Here is a 20,506-nt window from a genome sequence, read left to right on the forward strand (position 1 = left end):
CACAGGAGGTTTTGGCGTCATTACCGAGACTCGAACCAAGTTCTCCAGGTCCGAGGACAAGCGCCCTAGCCGTTAGGCCAACTCCTCTCCCCTCTTCTTAATTTTTGCTTGGAATGTGTTGCTGTGCACATTTAATCATTAACAAAGGATACTTTTTTCCGCACAGAGATCTAATCAGTCTATGGCCGATATGCCATTTGCATTGTGATTTGTTGAATTTTGAGCTTCCGCCGCCCACTTGCCCTGTATGTAATTTTTCCTTTTCTCATTTGGGGCTGGGAATAACAGGGGAGAATGGATGGCATAAGAAAGCTAATTCAACGGTAAAGAGGAGTGAACCTAGACTCTTCAAATTTCTTAGTACAAATTGTGGATCGTTACCCAAGCACAAAGAGAACATTTACAATCTGTTAATTGACCTAAAGAAGGACGCATTATTTCTGACAGAAACATGGCTAAATGATAGCTCCGGTCCGGACATTGCTACAGCCCTCCCACCAAACTACACTATAGTTAGAAGAGATCGTAAAAACCAAATTGGGGGAGGTATAGGTATTATTTTTAAAAAGGATTTCAAATGTAAATGGGAAGACCTAATATTAAATAACTGCGAAGCAGGCCTTTTTAAATTAACTCTTACACCTCAAAACTACATTTTCAGGACTATTAATTTATCGGCCACCAGGAGCAGGAGGAGAATGGGTGGCTGCTTTCCCAGATTTTATCGCCCTATTATTATTGGAAGCCTCCATTTTCTCTATTTTAGGAGATTTTAACTTACACTTGAAGGATCTTAATTGTCCCATGAATTTGAACCTCATATCAGACTTGGAAGCTCTTAATATGCGATTATGCAATATTGGACCTACGCACACAGCAGGCCACTTGCTGGACCCGGTATTCTCTAATATTGGAAATCTAACGTGTGAGCCTGCACTGCCCTTACTCTGGTATGACCATTATTTGGTTAGCTTTGAAATTAGGATGTCAACTGCCAAGAGTTCGGATAGGACTGAGGCTACCTGGTCTAGAAATTGGAAAAGACTTAATATAGACTGTCTTAACACTCATTTAATTAATTCAATGCCTAATCTAAAAGACACCAGAGTCACTGATTATAACAAAATTAATAACTGGCTATCTGAAGCTGTTGATACCATTATTCCACTTACAAAGAATAAGTCTAGATCTTGTAACCCTCCAGTCCCTTGGTTTTCAGAGCTATTAAAAACAGAAAAAAACAAATGCAAGAGACTGGAGAGACAGTGGAGGAAATATTATGACTTGGCCGGAAAAGAGGCATACAAGCAAGCCATAAAGGTCTATCAATTATCGTGCAAGGTCGCAAAGGCAGATTTTATACAGAAAAACATTCTGGAGGCACAAAATAACCCTAGAACTCTTTTTAAAGTAATAAAGAATTTAGCTGGTGCAGCACATCAACCTGAACCCCCTACACTGTCCACCACACAATGCAATCTTCTTGCGAACTATTTTAATGAGAAAATATCTAAAATGTACTCGGACTTCAGGGAATCTGATGACGTAAGTCCTATTTCAACCTCGATCCCAACCTCTAGCAGATCCAATGAGCCGGAAGATCCGTCTAGGAACTTACTTACCAATTGGAATCCATTAGATCCTACCTCTTTCATGGAGATCTTAAATAGCATTAAATCGGATCACCTAATGACCCCATTCCAGCTCATATACTAAAACAACTTGACCCAAGCATCCTAAATGAAATTAGAACATTGCTAAATGCATCACTGGGTGAAGCAGTGGTACCAGAGACCTGGAAACACGCTATGGTTGTACCTCTACTCAAGAAAGCGAATGGAGATCCAGAGATCTTCTCAAATTTTCACCCTGTCTCACTCCTCCCAATCTTCTCTAAAATCATGGAAAAACATTTGAATAGACAACTAGCGGAATTTGTTAATACCAACAGGCTGCTGCAGCCATCTCAGTCAGGTTTCAGAGCAGGATATTCCACCGAATCCACACTATTAGGAGTGACTGAAACTATCCGTCAAGCACTGGATGAGGGTGGTACGGTGGCACTCATTTTATTAGACCTGAGTGCCGCCTTCGACACCATCTCCCATGAAACATTGATCCAGACTCTGGAAGGGATAGGGGTGAGAAGCACAGCTCTGAAATGGTTAGAACATTTTCTGTCCAACAGATCATTCCAGGTTTTTCCCAAAAATAACACCTCCAATATTTTGACCTCCCCTTACGGAGTGCCTCAGGGGTCGATTTTAAGCCTGCTGCTTTTCAATATTTATTTAAGTCCGCTAGCAAAAATAGCAGAGGAGGCTGGCCTTACAATATTTTCTTATGCGGACGATACGCAGCTTGTCTTCTCCCTATCTGCAGCAGATAAGGCGGAAACATCTCCCCTTCTCATTGGGCTTCAAAGAATGGCGGAATGGATGGACGCCAAGAAATTGAAACTGAATGGCGAGAAAACTGAGCTGCTTATCTTTGGAGAACAGAAAGAGCTCTGGGGCCCGTCACACTGGCCTACGGATATGGGTCCTACCCCGCTCCCTGTTCAATCTGTTCGCAATATGGGTGTTGTAATTGACGTCAAACTGTCTATGCGACAACAAGCTGCTAAAATTGCCTCCATTTGCTTTGCCATTCTAAAATGGCTGAGGAAAATTCTTTGGCAGCTTCCTGAAGGGGCGCAAAAGACAGTAGTCCAGGCTCTCATTGGCTCAAGACTAGATTATGGGAATATCCTATATCTAGGTATTAACAAAGATCACACGTCGGTTGCAGGTCATCCAAAATGCGGCAGCCAGGGTACTTCTCCCCCTTCCTAAGCAGGCACATATCTCTGAACATCTACACAACTTACAGTGGCTTAAGATGGGCAAGAAATCGAAATTTAAAGCACTATGTTTTATGTTCAGAATAAATACGGGGGAAGCCCCGGGCTATTTATGTAAGCTGGTTCAAAAATACATGGGCGACCGCTCTTTCGCTTATCTGGCCCCGGCTCTTTGGAATTCGCTCCCGTTGAAATTGCGACTGGAACCGAGCTACAGAAAATTCCGGAAAGGCATTAAGACCTGGCTGTTTAACCTCCTCATGGTTGAGTATGGACACAGGGCGCCGGGAAACCCTCAGGGTAGCTGTTGCGCCATACAAGTTCAATAAATAAAAAAATTAATGCATTTTGGTGAATCGACGCCCAAGTTAGAGGCTACTTTCTGGTGGGATATCCCACAAGGTTGGTGCGGTTAAACTGTACAGATACCAGCTTGGATTGTTTTACTCGATTGAGTCAACAATTACGTCTGAAAATAAATAATGCAAATGAGACGCAAATCTTGCATACATTTTTATTAGGTCGAGCAGACCTGCATTCAATGCGAAGCATTGATTGCTGTCTGCTTCTAGGCCTATTGTCAGCCGCATTTGGGAATGTGGACACGAGATGGGCACGAGCGCAGATTGCACCTCGTGGGCGCGCACGGCGCCGTGCCCATCTCCTGCCTCGGGAGCTTCAACACGCATGCCCATACCCAGAGACACACACACGAGCGCCCATGCACGCACCCATACATACAGAGAACCCACACACGCGTGCACACACACACACACACTGCATACACACACGCTCCCCCCCCTTCTTACCTCTCCAGGCTCTTTTCTTGCCCTGTTTTCTTGTGGGCTCCGGCTCCCAATGGATGGGCGGGTGGGCGGGTGGGCGGGTGGGCGATGTGGCCAGGGGCTCCAGTGCAGCTACGGCGGGCGGGGGCGACGCGGCCAGGGACTCCAGTGCCATCCATCGCCTCTTGTACGCCATCAGCAAGCGGAGCCGGAGAAGCGGCCAAAAACACTCTGCGCAGAAGTGCGTGCGCCCGCCTGACATCACTTGTGTTTGTTAGTGTTTAATTCTCAGTTTCCACTTCAAAATCTGAGAGGGGGTGTGTCCACTGCGTCCTTTCCCCGCCCCATGCAAAATCGGGTGGGAAATTCCTCCCTGTCCTTCGTGGTTCCACGCCCTCCGGGTACACGGTTGCATCCACTTCACACGACACAAGAACTGTGAGCCGACCCCAGGATCGCGAAACTGCGACATCATAATTAATAACCCTACAACGCTTCTACTTCAGACACCACTTGAGAATTCCCTTCCCCGTTCTCTATATCTACGCGCTACTTTATAACCCCGCCTCCATTATGACAGCCAGCCGTACCAGAAATGGTGAAACGGACGTGACTTAATACTGGGAAGTGCTGTAAATAACCCAGCCAGGAGAGAAGAGGGTCTGAACTGAAGAGAAGGCAAGATGAGAGTGGTGAAATGTGATGGATAGAAATGTCATGAAGGAGAGACTGATTCTGGAGGGAAGTAGGGGTTATACCTGGAGTTCTATTATGAAGCTGTGTATGAGATTAGAAGCAACACCAAGCTCGTACTGGAGGTTAGACCCGCCCGTAGAGTATGGCCTTCAGGGTGTTGCGGTAATCTAGTCAGTAAGTATTGTGTCTGTGAAGGTAACTTCTTCTGGCCGTGAAAAGGGTGACCGTACCTTGAAGTGAGGGGGATGTTGTGTACGGGACATATTCAATGTAAAGTGCTGAAAGTTACTGGATTTGTCCATGCGAGGGTGTAGGCGATAATTGAATCTGTCCACAGAGGGAAGGTAGAGTAGATTATGTGTAGGGCTGTAACATGCCGTACCCAATTATTAGCTGGGGCTCAGCACTGAAATTCATATGTGGGCTCAGGGACTTCATTGGAGAACTTATATTCTCGTTTGCACTGGCTTTATAGTGTGAAGTTAGTTGTACGCATTTGCTTGAAAAGACCACTAATGCTACAGCAATAGTGCTAATTGTGAGTGACACGTTCACATATTTAGTCCAAGCTTGGGACTGCTGCCACAATAAAGGGCAATGGTGCCGGTGTCATAAGAGTCCTCTGTTGGTGTCCATCACGCCCCCATTAATGTGTCTTTCATTGGTTGTGTTGATCAAGGGAGCACAACGACAGCGATCTCCTTCCTGCATGTCGCCCACGAAATTAAGTGACGTGGGACAGCCAGGCACTTCTGTGTTAAGATTTAAAAAATAGTTCATAACAAGTAGAGGCTTTCATCTTGACGCATGGCAAAGAGGTAGCTTGCCAAGTCTCATATGTTTCACGAAATTCTGCTGCCCGTAGTTCGTTTAGTTGTCCTAATACAGGTGCCAGAATGCCGAAGAGGTACTTGACACTGAGTGTCTGGACAATTTATGAACGACAGGCATTGAACAAATACAGGACTGCGCGTCACATGACGCAGACAAAAAACAGGTCCAGTGGGGCTGCTCAAACCTAAGGTTTACAAAATACGACTTGAGGATTTTGTGGGATCGGCTGTGTGAAGCGAGCTAGTGCTTCAGAGTCTCAACAGGGGTAGTAAGCACTATATAAATACCCATACAATACCACACTGCATCCCAAAGGGCAATGATGTGAAAGAAGTCCCAGTCTGGCGGAACTCAGACTTACTGGTATGGGGTCAGGGAGGCGAGAGGAAGCGCTCACAGAGCCTGCCCCGCTGCTGGGAGCACTGCAGTCAGCGCAGACCGGCATGTGTGTGAGACTTGAAATGCAGTGCACAGACACTGCCGCCCGGGCTGCACCACCGCTGACACTGCTGCCCAGACACACGTGTAAGCCACAGCGATCCTTGATATACACTGCATCACCACAGGCACTGCCAGCTGCACTGCAGCGCCACTGACACTGCTGCCTGCACCGTGCCACCACAGACACTGTCTGTCGTCTACTTTGCACCACCGCTGACACTGCCGCCCAGACACACGTGTAAGCCACCGCGATCCATGAAATACAGAGCACCGCCACAGGCACTGCCATCTAAACTGCAGCGCCACTGACACTGCCGCCTGCACCGTACCACCCCAGACACTGCCAACCAGGCGCAAGTGCCTCGAAATACACAGCGCTGCCCCAAACGTTGCAGCCCAGTATAAGTAAGTGTTCGCCGACATAAAGCCTTGGAAAGATGTGCAGAACTAAAGACACTGGCCGCCTCAAAATAGGTGCAGTTGCACAGTAGCTGCCTAAACTGTTTCTCCCCGGTGCATGCTGGTAAATGCAGTCATTTGTCCTGCCACTCAGGGTAAATGTTGTGTTTTGAAAATAGTCATTCATTCCCCAACCACACACTCCAAGCTTTGCTGTGAGGCATAGCACGTATATTAAGAGCACAGAACAGCCAATGTACAAACCGCAGCAGTGCAATTTAAACTAGCACCGAACAGGTGCAACCAGACTCCGACCCACGGGCTAAGATCGTCCTGCAGACAGAACGGGAAGAACCCCTTCTGTAAGAGTGCACATCTCATACGCACTGCACGCACATATGTTTTGATATTCTCCATTCTGTGCAACCATTCAACAACAACTGGTTCAAATATGTTCTCTCAATGTTTCAAGCTTAATTTCAAATGTGACAAAAATGTTAATATTTCACTTCTGTTCTTGGATTTACGTCACAATGAAATACACTGAACATAATCTTCACAAAAGTTATTTATAAAGTTTATGCTATTGCCATTATAAATTACAATAACTTTTATTTAAGTATTAATTATTACAAAAAATAAAAGCCATTGTTATTTGTAATATCAATACATCTAAGTCACGTAAATACAACACATATTGCATTACAAATGCTATAGGTGTCACATTTGTGAAAGGTGTAACTATTGACACTGTAAATGAAAAAGCTATTAATTTCACTATTTTCAAAACATAAATTAAAAAATTGTCATTTACAATACCAATAGCTCAAACTTTCCTAATGCGAGACCTATTGCATTGCAAATGCTTGTTTTAACAAGCAAAACGATCGACACAGAATCCGGAAAAGTTAGGATATATGCAAAAAACAAATGTGCATTTGCGTGCATGACAGAGGTGCCACGCTGCATGCGGTGCGTGCCCTCTTGCTGGTGGCAGATTGGCACACTAGGCAATCAGCTGGGTTTGCCTTGCTGCACAGCGGGCTCCGAAAGGAAAGAGTGGATACAGCTGCGTGTGACCCACGCGAGTCCGGCTGCCAAGAGAAACAGCACAGCGTGAACATCAAGTTCAAACTGAGACCTCCCTCGGCGTGGGGGGACTTTGAATGTCAGTCTCTTCTGTAGAAGGCAATCCTCGCCGTCACTCTGGAAAAGGGGGGGGGGCGGCCTCTGTACAGAGCAGCAGCCGTGCTTACTGCCGACCCGGCAGCGACTGCGCCAGCCGCAACAGATGGACGCGCACAAAGAGGACAACAGACCGCTCTCTCAAACAAAACAAAGTGACTGGAGGGTCTGTGGCCCATTGAGCTATCGCCGCCCCTCCCCCACCCACTACTACTGAACTCCGATCTGGGCGCACAACGTGTGCACCCAGCCCCCTCCCACGATGCCGCCTTTAGAAGGCGGGGTCAAAGGGCGCCAGCTGGGATGGCTGGCAGCAGAGATGGAGAGCAATGCCAGTGCGACCCTTAGCCACAAGAGGAGGATGCGCCTACCTGTCGGCGCCTCACACCTCGAAGCGCTAGCCTGCACATTAAAGCAGGAATAAAAAACAGGTGGCACCAGCTTATAATGTGAAGAACCGCAGCACAAATGTCATATTCAGAACTGCGCCGTAACCAGAAAGATTCTCTTTGCTATGTCACGAGTCAAGAGGCAGGTAATAGGTGGGAAGTCACCCACCATCTGAAGAAGATGAAAACTGCATGGGGCTGCGCACGCGGCAGTTCCCACCGCTGCATCACGTGGTGGCTATCAGTTTAGGGGCACCGGGGTTTACAGCGTCTCTAAATGCCACTGCGGTCATTACTGATACAAGTGTCCGGGATTAAGATGCGGATGCCACCTCTCTTTTGTAACAGGTTGTTCTCTTTAATATAGCGCCTAGACTCAGAGGAGCTCGAGAAGACATTACAGGAGGGAGGGAACTTTAGAGCGTCAGCAGGGTGTCCCTGGACGGGGGGTGGGGGACAAGCAGCGGCCCCACCTCTCTGCTCTCAACGCCACGAGGGAGAGTGTTCGTACACAGGGACCACCAAACAATGCCAGGACATCCACCATTTCTATCCAGGCTCGGCCCCTAGCCCGCTGGCTGCCTACGCCCTCTGACTGGCCCTGCAGCTCGTGCCCTTCACCAGAGCAGCTGCACGAGCTGCAGGGCCAGCAGGTGAGCTGGGGCCAGGCTGCAGGCTGTGCTGGAGGTGCACTGGCAAGCTTCAGGGATACTCGCCGACGCCCGGGGTCAGACTGAGGCGCCCTGTAAAAGCTGCAAGCGGGTCTCCGTAGTTTAAAGGGTGATGCTGCAGGATACAGGAGTAGAGGGGCGCTGATGGCATGAACTGAGTGCACTGGCACAAAGGCCTGCTGGCACCATGGGGTGCTGCAGGTTGAAGCCAAGGATACTGGAGATATGACACGGACCACAGCTCGCGCGGTGCTGTGGGTAAGGACTGATCCGTACCGGCAAAGTAATGACGGGGAGTAGTATATGAACAGGAAGTAGTGCTGCGTGGCAGCCTTTAGGTGCACGAGGGTCCTACTACATTACCCTCCAAAATTTGGCAACAAGATTTCACACTTAATTTACGTTAAATATCTTGTTTTTAATCTGGAGGATCCAGGTTGGTATTCAATAACAGGTACGGCTGGGAAAACAGCTCTGAAAACGGTTTATTTATGAATTACACAAAAAAAAATGTCATTTGGTAAAATAAGGTCAAGATCCACCTGGCAACTGGATACTGAGATCGAACAGGTCACGGAGTATGGATGTTATGTTATAAGATTTTGTTAAGGCCTTTCACCCGAAGGTCTCAATGCGCAGCCTATCCTGAGAAACAGTTGAGGAGAAAGAATAACGAGAGCAGGCAGGGGGAAGACAACTCAGGGGGAGAGGAGTTGGCCTAACTGGGTTCGAGTCTCGGCAATGACGCTGATCTGCCCAGTGCCTTACCAAAATGAATGTCCTCATGTAACCCAACTGGTGCTATGTAAAGCGCTCTGATACCCTATACCCTCGGGTCAAGTTCGCGCTATATAAAACTCAGTAAAATAAATGAAAAAATCAAATGTAATTAAAAAAATCAAATTTGAAATTCCTTTGGTCTGAGAATGGCGTTCCTTTCCAATGCTTGTTTATAAACAATGCAACGTTTGTGAGCAGGGTCGAGGCTGTTGTTCGCCCAAGGCATGACTGCCACGCGGACGTCTTTTCTCACTGAACCCTGTGACCGGCCATGCTTTTTGGCCAGAAACAACCTCCATTCGGTCAGCTGCGCACAGCATCTCGGTTCACTGCTGACTTTTGCCTTCATAATAAATGTGTCTGGAATTTTCCAGACTGTGGGATGTCGGATCCTGTTTCAACCCTAACATGGCCTAGCATGGAGCCGTCCCACGGGTTTATGATCATTTTCAGACCCTAGTATTTGTAATGTATCTGAAATGCAATACATTGCTAGGACATCACTGCTTTGTTCAATGCGCGATGACAAAGGCATTGAAATGTCACGCAAACAACTTTAAACATATGGAGCTGTCACACGTGAGCAAACTGAAAACTTGGCAGCCATGGAAACTCAAAACAAATTATATGGTACCTCAGTTTAAACCCTTAGGGGAGTAAACACGCTTTGTAAAATGCATCTATACTTATTAAGCAATTGTGTGCAAGGTGCGGCCAGTGAGCCCGAGACCGGAAATACGAGCAGTTTCGAAAATAATCAAATGGCGCAGATATTTCCGATACTATAAAAATACCTGGGGGCTTATTTACAAGTCTCTTGCGCCGCCAGTGCGCGTGCGTCACTTTTAATATGGGGAAAAAGTGACGTACCGGCGCAGATATTTCCGATACTATAAAAAATACCTGGGGGCTTATTTACAAGTCTCTTGCGCCGCCAGTGCGCGTGCGTCACTTTTAATATGGGGAAAAAGTGACGTACCGGCGCAGATATTTCCGATACTATAAAAAATACCTGGGGGCTTATTTACAAGTCTCTTGCGCCGCCAGTGCGCGTGCGTCACTTTTAATATGGGGAAAAAGTGACGTACCGGCGGCGCAAAGGTCTTATAAATAAGCCCCCTGAATTTTAGTTGACTCTGCGAAGGAGCAGAATTCTCCACAGGTACAAAAGGTGAACAACTACACTTGAAACCCCTTGTGAAGCAGGAACAGCACGTCCTTCAAGGCACCATCAGTTGTTGATAAAAGGTGGAGCTGCTTGGAGGGAATAAGGCGTGTGCTGTGCACAAGCACGCCCAGTGTGCCTGTAACAATGCTCTCAGCATGCACCCCCTTATTATCTGTAACCCTGCACAGCTATGATCTGCACCCGAGCACGCCCCATGTACCTGCGATCTCGCATAGTCATTATGCCTTTAACAATATATACACATGGATTCTGTAACTATGCACGCCCACTGTGCCTGAAGCCATGCACACCCATGTGAACGTAACCAAGAACACACAGTGCTCAGAATAATGCTTTGTTGGAAACCATTTCAGCTTCTGTCACAGAACACATCAATGAATCTGGTACTATGCACGTCCTTCATGCCTCCTGAGCATGCATACTCATGACGTCTGTAACCATGCCAACCACTGTGCCTGCCACCAAGCAGCCACAGTGCCTACCGACAGGGTCTACAAACATGCACTGCCTCACCAAGCAGCCAGAGTGCCTACCGACAGGGTCTATGAACATGCACTGTCTGTGACCCATGCTGCAAACCCTTGCATCTCCAACCCTGCACAACACTGTCATGCCACCAAGCAGCCACAGTGCCTACCGACAGGGTCTACAACCATGCGGTCTGGGGCCCATGCTGCAAACTCTTGCATCTCCAACCCTGAACAACAGTTTTGTCTGTAATCAAACACACCAATGATGTACTGTCGTTAACCACATATGCTCATGGTGTCTCTAATCGCACACAGTTACTGTGTCAATATGATTGCAACATGTGACAAATGCGCCTGTAACTGTTCATAGCAATAGCGTTTGTAAAATAAAATAAAACACTTTATTTTTATGATGAAAGAAAATTGCCTGCCACAAATAAAATAACTTCCAAAGAATACTCTTCACCTTCATCTTCTCTGCCATTTTAAGTCTAGTCCCACCCCTTCATAATGCTTCTCCAGTGCTGCCATGTCCTCCCGGGTCTATAGGAACTCGCCTTCCTCCATCGAATTATCTGGGTACAAGTGGACAAAGGCACGCATAGCATACACCAGGTCAAACTTGTGGCCCAAACAAGCCCATGCCTCAGCGATGGCTGTGATGTTGCTTAACAAGCACACGGCACTCTGCATCATGGTCACAATTCCACCGGGCACTACAGTGGGAAGCTGGTAGTCAATACCAACTTTAAAACCAGTTGGGTACCAGTCCACAAACTAGATACCACCCTTTGGCTTTACAGCAACAAAAGCAGCATTGACATCTTTGGGTACTAAATCACCACGGTACAGCAGGCATCAAGCTGCTCCTGGTGGGTTTTCTCTGCAGAGATCGCTGGAGCATAGGTGGCCAGGGGAATGTGGACCCCGAGGTGGTCTGGAACTCTGAGGGCAACGCCGAAGAAACCATCGAACCAGAGAGGCTGCAATAGACTAAATAATCTGACTAACAAAACAGTTTGGGTTGGTGTAGGTCGGCCGCTCAATGTCTAAGTTTCCACAGCAGAAGTAATAGACGACCTCATTGTCCACTATGAAGGTGCAGTCCGAATGCTTCAGGGAAGTGTTAGTGGTCAGAATGGTGCTGTAGGCTGAACACTGGTCAGCCAGCTTTTGTATTCTGTCCAGAACTTGATCATTGATCCCCTTGCCTATGGTCTAATGCCCATGGGCGTAATTATTGGCAGCATCTTCCTAGCCACTTATCAGCTGCTCTGGGTGGAAAGCTGGCGGTAAGTCCTGGTACGAACTTGATCAATGACACTGGGCGCCACAAACCAGGCCCAGGGCACGTGCTTCCCGGCCCGTCTCACTGAAGGAGGTTTTAAAGGAGTCATCAATGCCCTCGATGGTCTTGTCGCTTGGCATCTGTCCAACTGCCCGCTGGGCTCCGCAAAGAGCCTGACCTCCTTCCATTTAGGAAAAAGTTAAAAAACCTCCTTCTTACCGAAGCTTGGGGCATAATCTAGGCCAGTCAGGGTGCACACTCTCCGAGGTGCCATGGTTGGGCTCTCTCTCTAAGCGCTTAGAGATCAGTAGGTGATAATGCGCTATAGAAATCCCAATTAACATTAACTGGCTGGATGTCATGCTCTAGGCAGTACAGCTACCAACAGGCAGTGCCCATTTGGACCCCGGCCAGTCTGACAAACTGAAAGCTATTCCCTTGATGGAGCAAGGTGGCAAAACAACATTTTGTGTACCCCTTGTGAAATCAATGTTCCATAAGGTTAACGTTTACTAATGGTGTGTTGTGGTGAAATAACCAACAATAGTATAAGATGCACACATATGCACATGTGGAAATACTAATTTTGCCTGCATGAAGCAATATAATTAACTAATTTGTATTGTTACTGTAATGTAAACTAATGCACAGCTTAAATATGAATAAACACAATATGAATGTGCTTATTGTACACTTTAGTGGGAGAGGTGTGGCGCCGCGGCCAGGGCAACTGACGCTGGAATCTGGGGATCACGGTTCGATCCCCAGCGCCGGCGGCAGGTTAGCCTAGCACCATGTGACTCTGGGCAATAGCTTGCTTAATCTTCCCGACGGCCCCCAGCGCCTAGAGACCCTAACGGGTGATTGTGCGCTTTACAAATGTGGATTATTATTATTATTATTGTGCTAGAAAATCGTTGGATATGTAAGTATGAAATGCATTTATGTGGCTTACTTGCTAGGTAACCCTAATAGGGAAACATTAGTATGGTGGGAGGTAAACAGAAGGGCTTTAGTTCCATATTTTAACATGAATTTGTGTTTGTTTCTATGATAGTTCCAAAAGTGGCCTATGAGGCCTAGTGAAAACATGGATGCTCTGGTAAACCGTGAGCAAGTGATGGACTGCGCATGCGCGCCCAAAGCCTGCAAGCGAGAGTGAACTGCCTGTGCTTGGATGGGAAGTTCAAGGCTACTGTGCCCTGGAAGTCAGGATGATTGCCAAAATGTGGACAGTCGAGTGTTCTGAACGAGGGAAAGTAATGCGAAGTTACAGGTCAAGGAAGTGACCAGGCCAAAGACTGTCCTAAACAATACCCCTTTATTAAACTGCTGATTCACCGTGAATATGATGTTGTAATGCTGAGGAGATGCTCACCCATCCCAAATTTGTCCAATCAGAATTCGAATTGGTGATGTTAGATACTTTTTAGATAGATGGTTAGGAAATTAGTGTATAAAAACCCCTGATTTTGCTTAGAGAGTGTCGCTCTTTCGATTTCCTCTCGAAGTGCTGTCGGATTGCAGATTGATTCCTGGATGTAAGATTCTTTGATTTATTTCTGGTTTGCTTTGCAGGACTGAAGGATAAGATGAGGGCGTTAGTTAGGGATGTTAGGAGAGAATTAGTTTGGAACTTTCTATTCTTTGCTAAACATTTAACTGACTTCCAAATAAATGACTGTTTTCTGAGCTCAAAATAAAATCATTCTGAAATAAAGTTTAAGATCTTAACAAATAAAGAATTAATTAATGCTTAAATGTCAGACATATTAAAGTTTTGCTTTTAATAAAATTGGGAAAATGGAATATTAAAGCTGGTCTTGTGATTTTCCTACTCCTGATTTTCTTTCTAGCCGATCCATTGCCACGATGGTGGTGTGTCTGAATAAAATTCATGTTTGATTAAACCATAGTAAATTATATAAAACTGTAGGTGTAAATAATAATTGGTTAAATAGGTTTAGACACTCCGCCAACAGCATTACTCCTTTGTGTTTTCACCAAACCTTGAAGCCGAATTGAGAGAATTGAAAGAATGAGCAGTGTTATGGGCCCCACTGACGCATGAATATGTGTTAGGAGGTTTCAGGGAAAAGGTGATGCTGATTAGAAATGATTTCTGGAGTACCGCTGTAGCACCCTCATGATTGCGCTGTTTTGTTCTCGTCTCACTTCGAGCCTTGTGACGTGTCTCTGAACAGGCACACTCTGTGTCTGTGACAGTGCACAGTCTGTAAAACGTACAAGCTCAAGGGTCTTTAATCAAGCATAACACTTGAGCCTTTAACGCTGCATACTATTTCGATCTGCTTCGAGGTACACACATTGCATGTGTAGATAGATGTGCATACTGGAGAAGTGAAAAATGCAGCAAAACTATTTGTAGATCAATGTTTCTCTCTGATCTGGGGCTATCAGAGAAAGTAAAACAACATGTGTTGATCAGGGGCATGACTTCAGAGGGGGAATTTGAGGTGCTACACCACCTAATAAATGTATTTTCTGATAGTTAGTTAGATATAGGTGCTTTCAGCCAGGTATGGAGAGGTGTGTCCTATTTCACAAGTGATTTCTACATACACACAGACAAAAGTGCACAAACACACTCTCAATTTTGAAAGTCTCTAAAATATTGGTTATTTTAAAAATGTGTTTTCTCTCAGCAAGTATCCCAGCCAATCTGTATTTTTCTTCCTTTCCACTGACCCTTAAACTCTTCTTATGACCCAGCTAATGTATAATGTATTTTAACATTCTATCCAGAGTGATTGTTGGAAAATCTGAAGCTCCACCCACCTCCCCCCAATCTTAGAGACCAAGCTACGCCTCTGATGTTGATGTTTGATGTAAACCTCTTCTAACGCAGTGCCAGTAGGGTAGAATGTTGCTCTAGCTTCGAAACAAATAGAGCTTGGAAGGTGTGTAAAGACCCGGACGAGTAATAATAGAGTCCATTAATTAAAACAAAAAAATAATTCACTTCGAAAGTTAAATGTACAATCAAGAGTGTCAAGCTTAACGTTAATCTGCCACACATTAAACATGTGGCGATTAGCAATAGGCAGTCATAGTTCTTCGTATAGGCCATAGAAAGGCTATAAAGCAAGCTTTCTTTAATTAGAAGCAAACATAATATTGCTGAAATGTGCACAACGTGATTTAGGAGCTTGACCGTACAATGATATGGTTAGAAATGTTGTCATAGGTGCAGAATATTCCGGTTTAACAAATGCATTACTTTAATAGGCAACATTTTGTTCTTGAATGTCATGAACTTCCTATTTTCTTATGTTTCATATAAAGTTTGAATAGAATAATTTGTGCCTTTTAAACAATAATGCTGGATCCGTATCAGAAAGAATGCATTACCGAACAGTGATTAGTGAGTTAGTAGTTCATTGTTCTCGCAGTGAAACAAGATGAGATGTAGAAGGCTGATTGGTGTTTAACCCGTTGACCACGGCACACATTCCGCCGCAGTGCTGAGGAAATAATGAGTGGGCGGGGTTCAGACGACTAGGGGCTGTCCTCCGCACACGCCCACTGTGACATCAGACGGCCGGGGGCCGTCCGACCCATGCAAAGGGTTAGGCCAGGGGCACCAAGCCTGAGGTTTCCAGAATCTAACTATGGAAGACGGTCTGTAGCTAACCTTGTGATAAAAAAGTATAACCCACACATTTCCGTTGGAACGGAGGAGCTGAACCTCCTTACTGAAGAACCCTCCTACCCTACTGGTCGGTGAAAAAATGCGCATAAATGCACAAGAGCACATGTCGAAAACATTGTAAGTGAGTGTTCCTGGTAGTCTAGGGACAGTTTTCTTTGGAGGATTGCCGCAGACCCAGACTCTTGACAGTGGTGGCTACTGTTGTTACTGCTTTACCCTCTATGCCTTACTTTGCTATTTGTTTTGACAGATAGCTACTGCAGCTGTATGCTGACCTAATTTGAATTAGAGACTCGGCTGAGTCTTATGAACCACTTATTATGGGAAGTTCGGCTACTTAAAATGTGTGAAGCTCTATGCTACTTCGATTTCACTCTTTTCTTTGAATTCACACTCTTTGTGGGTTCTTGCATTTAACGATATATATATATATATTTTTCACAAAACCCTTGCGCTCAGGATATGCACTCGACGATGCTCCCACCACGTTCGTGGTCCTTATTAGCCTCGTAGCAGCATGCTTTCCCTCTGTCCACATTAGTGATGATCCTCGACGCGTTTCGAGGCAACCGCCTCTTAATCATGAGTTTACACAGAGACAAGAAGGGCTCACCTGATTAATCACTTTGTTTTTATTGATTAAATTACTCCCCCCACACTGGGCTTGGCTTGCTGTAGCCGCCGTGCATGTTGGTCCTTGCGGTTCAGGTGAGTGTTAGTGAAGATCCTGTAGTAGGCTCCGTGTGCCTGTGCACAATTAAAACTTTAGGTCTCAGCATTACCTATAGCCCTGCAGAAGAAATGGAGAATTGGGAGAAGGAGCAGCTCCCAGAAGGTAGAATTAACAGCATGTGTCCACACTTCGGTCATCAACCCTGTGGTGCATGGAAAGAGGATCAGAATGACTCTTTGACACCCTCCCTGAAACATCCTCATTCACAACTGCAATTGGTCCCCTCATGGGAACGAAATTGTACTAAAAAAAAACAACTATTCTATTTAGCAACCATAGTGTTTTAATAAGACGGACTGTGTACTTCCTAGTAGGCAGCAGTACACTCAGCCTCATATACTTTGCTGATGCCCCTACCCGTCCCCACCGTTACTGATTATTTATGTTAAGATGACTGAGGCTTATTTTCCCAGTCAATTCACAACTGTCCTGAAGCAAGAAATGAGGCACTGCACTGCATAGGCTATCGTTCAAGGGGCGGAACTACCGTTGGTTTTCTAAGATAATCCTCACCCACCAGGGTTGCCTCTTGGTCGCATGCTTCATCATTACGTCCTTCCAGTTCCGCTGCAGAACAGCAAGTGCTACGACCTGCAAGGTACGCGGGAGCGCTGAGTGGCATATTATAATGATGAAAATTATTAGGAGTGGGAGGCGTCTTATGCAGAAGGTTAAAAAGATCTGCCTGGTAGGTTTGTGAATCCTTTAATAAGTCCTCTCGGCGGTATGATTAACAAACATTGGAAATGCAATAGGTCTCGCATTAGGAAAGTTTGAGCTATTGGTCTTATAAATGACTTTTTTTTTATTATTGTGTTGTTTTTTGAAATAGCTAAATTAATAGCTTTGTCATTTACAATGCCAATAGTTATAACTTTCGCAAATGTGACACCTATATCATTTGTAATGCAACATGTTTTGTATTTACGTGACTTAGATGTATTGATATTACAAATAACAATGGCTTTTAATTTTTTAAAATAATTAATACTTAAATAATTTATTTAATTTGTATGGCAATAGCTTAAACTTTTGTAAATAACTTTTGTGAAGATTATGTTCAGTGTTTTTTATTGTGACAAAAATCCAAGAACTTAAGTGAAATATTAACATCTTTTTGTGATTTGTAATAAAGCTTGAAACCACAAAGACAACACGTGACATGAGACAAATGCCACAAGAGGATCAAATTATCTTAATATTTACTTTGTCTAGTTAAATCGGGGGGACATTAAAAGATTAAATAAAAAACCGTGATCAGGCCTGGATTACGCCGTCCTATAAAATATATAAAAGAACAGGCTCCTTACATGCGATTCCCTTCTCACTCCGGGAGAGAGGACGTGAGAGCAAAGCAAATGGGCAGCCTGTGAAGATTTATGGCCCGATGAGGGAGAGACACGGCCTGACGGCCGTGAATAGTGTGAAGCAGGGTCCTTTGAAGTGAATCTAAGCTTCACTACAAAGGTGTGGGAGGAGTGAGGAGTGATACAAGTTTAAAAAAAAATGCGGCTGAGGCAGAGCGCACGCTGGGAGGAGCTTCAGATGCCTGTCACCCCTTCAAACCTAATGTCATCAGAGGTAACTGAACAAATATGTTACACTATACAAGGGAAGGTATCCTCCTTAGAGTGCAAGCCAGAAGAGTCTTGAATGAAGCAAAGGCTTCTCCGGAGTTCTTCGCGTACTACATTTCATTACTAAACAGTCGATATCTTATTGCGTGCTGTGTCAAAACATGATAAATAAGCACACAGCGATTTATAGGAAACAGCAGCAGCTATCTTGAATGAATTTGCACCAAGACCTTTTACAAAATATTTGGCTGTAGTAAGAGCATACCTGAAATGCCAAGCCAATCACGTATATATGCTCATGTAGAATATTAGCTGCCGAAGGGAAGCACCTTTAGACTATAACATGATAGACACGGCCTGCCGGCCGTGAAAGTGAAAGTACGGCAGGCCAGCCTGACTAATTAGGGGAGGAGCAGCCAGGAGAGAGCATGAGCGGAGGCGGCAAGCTGGGGAACAGATGGCTGGCGATTTGATGCTGTGCACGCGCATTTTAGGTCAATGCGCTTGCGCATTGAGCTAAAAGCGCACGGGCACAGCATCAAATCGCCAGTTTAGTTAAACCTCTGTTTAAGCCCCTATAGTCTCGCTCCGCTCAATGCGCATGCGCATTGAGAGGCGAGACCTAAAAACAGGGAGAAAGTGGGAAGTTTAGGTGATAATGCACTGGCCTTCCTAGGGGTGTACATGTTTCAAGCCAATCCCCATGGCTTTTCTTCAGGACCAAGGATCAAACTCACCAGTTCAACTCCTAAAGTAGTGCTCATATACAATTCTTGTACACACTCTGCATGCTAAAATATAAACTGATCGCACCTACTTGGTTGTTACCGCTTAATATCTGCAATATATAATGGGAGAATTAAAATGCCATCAGACATGAAAATATACGTGTATGCCATTCCACACGCTTTTATCATTAATGTTAGTCTAGTGAGCTGTGTAAAATCATGCTATGTGGCAAATCGTCACCTCAGAGTGATCAATCATGTGGACTCAAATATTTGTTTTAACCCCTTGGACGCTCATGACGAGCTGAGCTCGTCATGAGCCACGCCGCTCTGGTGCTCATGACGAGCTCAGCTCGTCATGGCCTGTGGAACGCTCAGGTGCGGGGAGAATTCCCCTCCTGTGCTGAGCGTTCCACGGGAGGCAATACACCTGTGACGAGCTGAGCTCGTCATGAGCACAGGAGCGCCGTAGCTCATGACGAGCTCAGCTCGTCGTGAGCATGCCGGCGCTGTGCGCGCCCCCTCCCCCCAGCACAGCGGGGGAATAACCCCCGCAGCGAAGGGGTTAAGTTTAAACACCCAGTGTTGCTCTTTCTCAAGCGGTCTGGATTCACAATAAGTTCACAGCATGCCCTGTTCCGCAGCGGAACGGCAAGAATCCAATGATGAAGCATGCCACTAAGGGCCAACACTGGAGGGGCAAACAACAAGTGAGAGAATTCACACTGGAATGCGACGTGGGGGTGATATGTGATGATTAAGAAGACCACCATGAACGATGGAGAAATGGAGGGGGGAAAAATACTGCACCGTGGCGTTAATTTTAGAATGAAAAAAATGAAGTACCTCAGTGTAAAGCTTTTGAGTCAAAGAGATAGCCAAACGGGCTGCTGCCAGATAGGCAAGACTATCGAAAATAGTAAAGACCTCTTTAGTGGGTTGTTGGCACTTTAGATCTTGCGCTGCCTGCAAGAGTATTTTTGTTGTGTTTGTGAGCCTCTTGTCTCTATAAGCCTCCGTCATAAGGAGTAGGAAGACCACCAGTTTCACTCATGTTTGGACTTCCTTTTGGCTGCCACAACCTTTTCTGTATTCCAGAGGGTAGATGTTACCTGATAATGGTAGTGCCTAGTGACACTGAAATACAATAATTCAAAAATGTCACGCAAGAACTGATATCCGAGTTAAAGGAAGTGACTAAAGGATCAAAATGAGTCAACATTTGTTCATGATTTAGTCTAGAACAGGGCATTTTCAATTCCATGGGAGCGTTTGACAGCATCAAAGTGAGCAAAGGTACGGCAATAACAAAGATGGGTGTGTAGTCTCACAAATAGAAAAAAGAACAAATGCTGCATGGGTGGTATCAAATCAAGAATGTGGCATGGAGTCTACTACCGATCGCTGACGGTCTAACGCAGAGCTGAAAGTGATGAAGTCTTGAACAGCAGTGGATGTGGGATCATTGACCAAGGCACCAAACTCCTAGAACAATTAGCCGATCACATTTGTGGCTCGGAGAGATGACAGTTTCAAAGAAGGAATGAAGGATGAGGGCCTTGGTGCATCAGACAAAGGTTTTTTTTGCAGCATGTGATGTTAACAGGAATGCTGAGCAGGAGATATTTTGTCTCATGGGTATTACCCATGGACAAAACCAGTATAGAGATGTAAGTTTTACTAATCGCTTTGATCCCAAACTGAGGGCATAGGGGTAATCAAGATGGACAAACAGGTAGATCGTTGATCCCGTAAAATCAAGGTACGTGTTTGAGTGGTCTCTGAACCATGTTTCCATGATAAACAATGTCTAAATTGTGGTTGGA

The 20,506-nt window shown here is 45.4% G+C and overlaps 1 protein-coding gene and 1 pseudogene across 1 annotated transcript in view; both read right to left on the reverse strand.

The window, feature by feature from the left end:
- The window catches only part of QSOX2 (quiescin sulfhydryl oxidase 2), a 284,089-nt gene that overhangs the window by 240,876 nt on the left and 22,707 nt on the right, over positions 1 to 20,506 (reverse strand). The window lies entirely within an intron of this gene.
- On the reverse strand, positions 11,089 to 12,383 carry LOC144756424 (tubulin alpha chain pseudogene; annotated as a pseudogene).

Source organism: Lissotriton helveticus, chromosome 5_1 (genome assembly GCF_964261635.1).
Source record: "Lissotriton helveticus chromosome 5_1, aLisHel1.1, whole genome shotgun sequence".
NCBI lineage: Eukaryota > Metazoa > Chordata > Amphibia > Caudata > Salamandridae > Lissotriton > Lissotriton helveticus.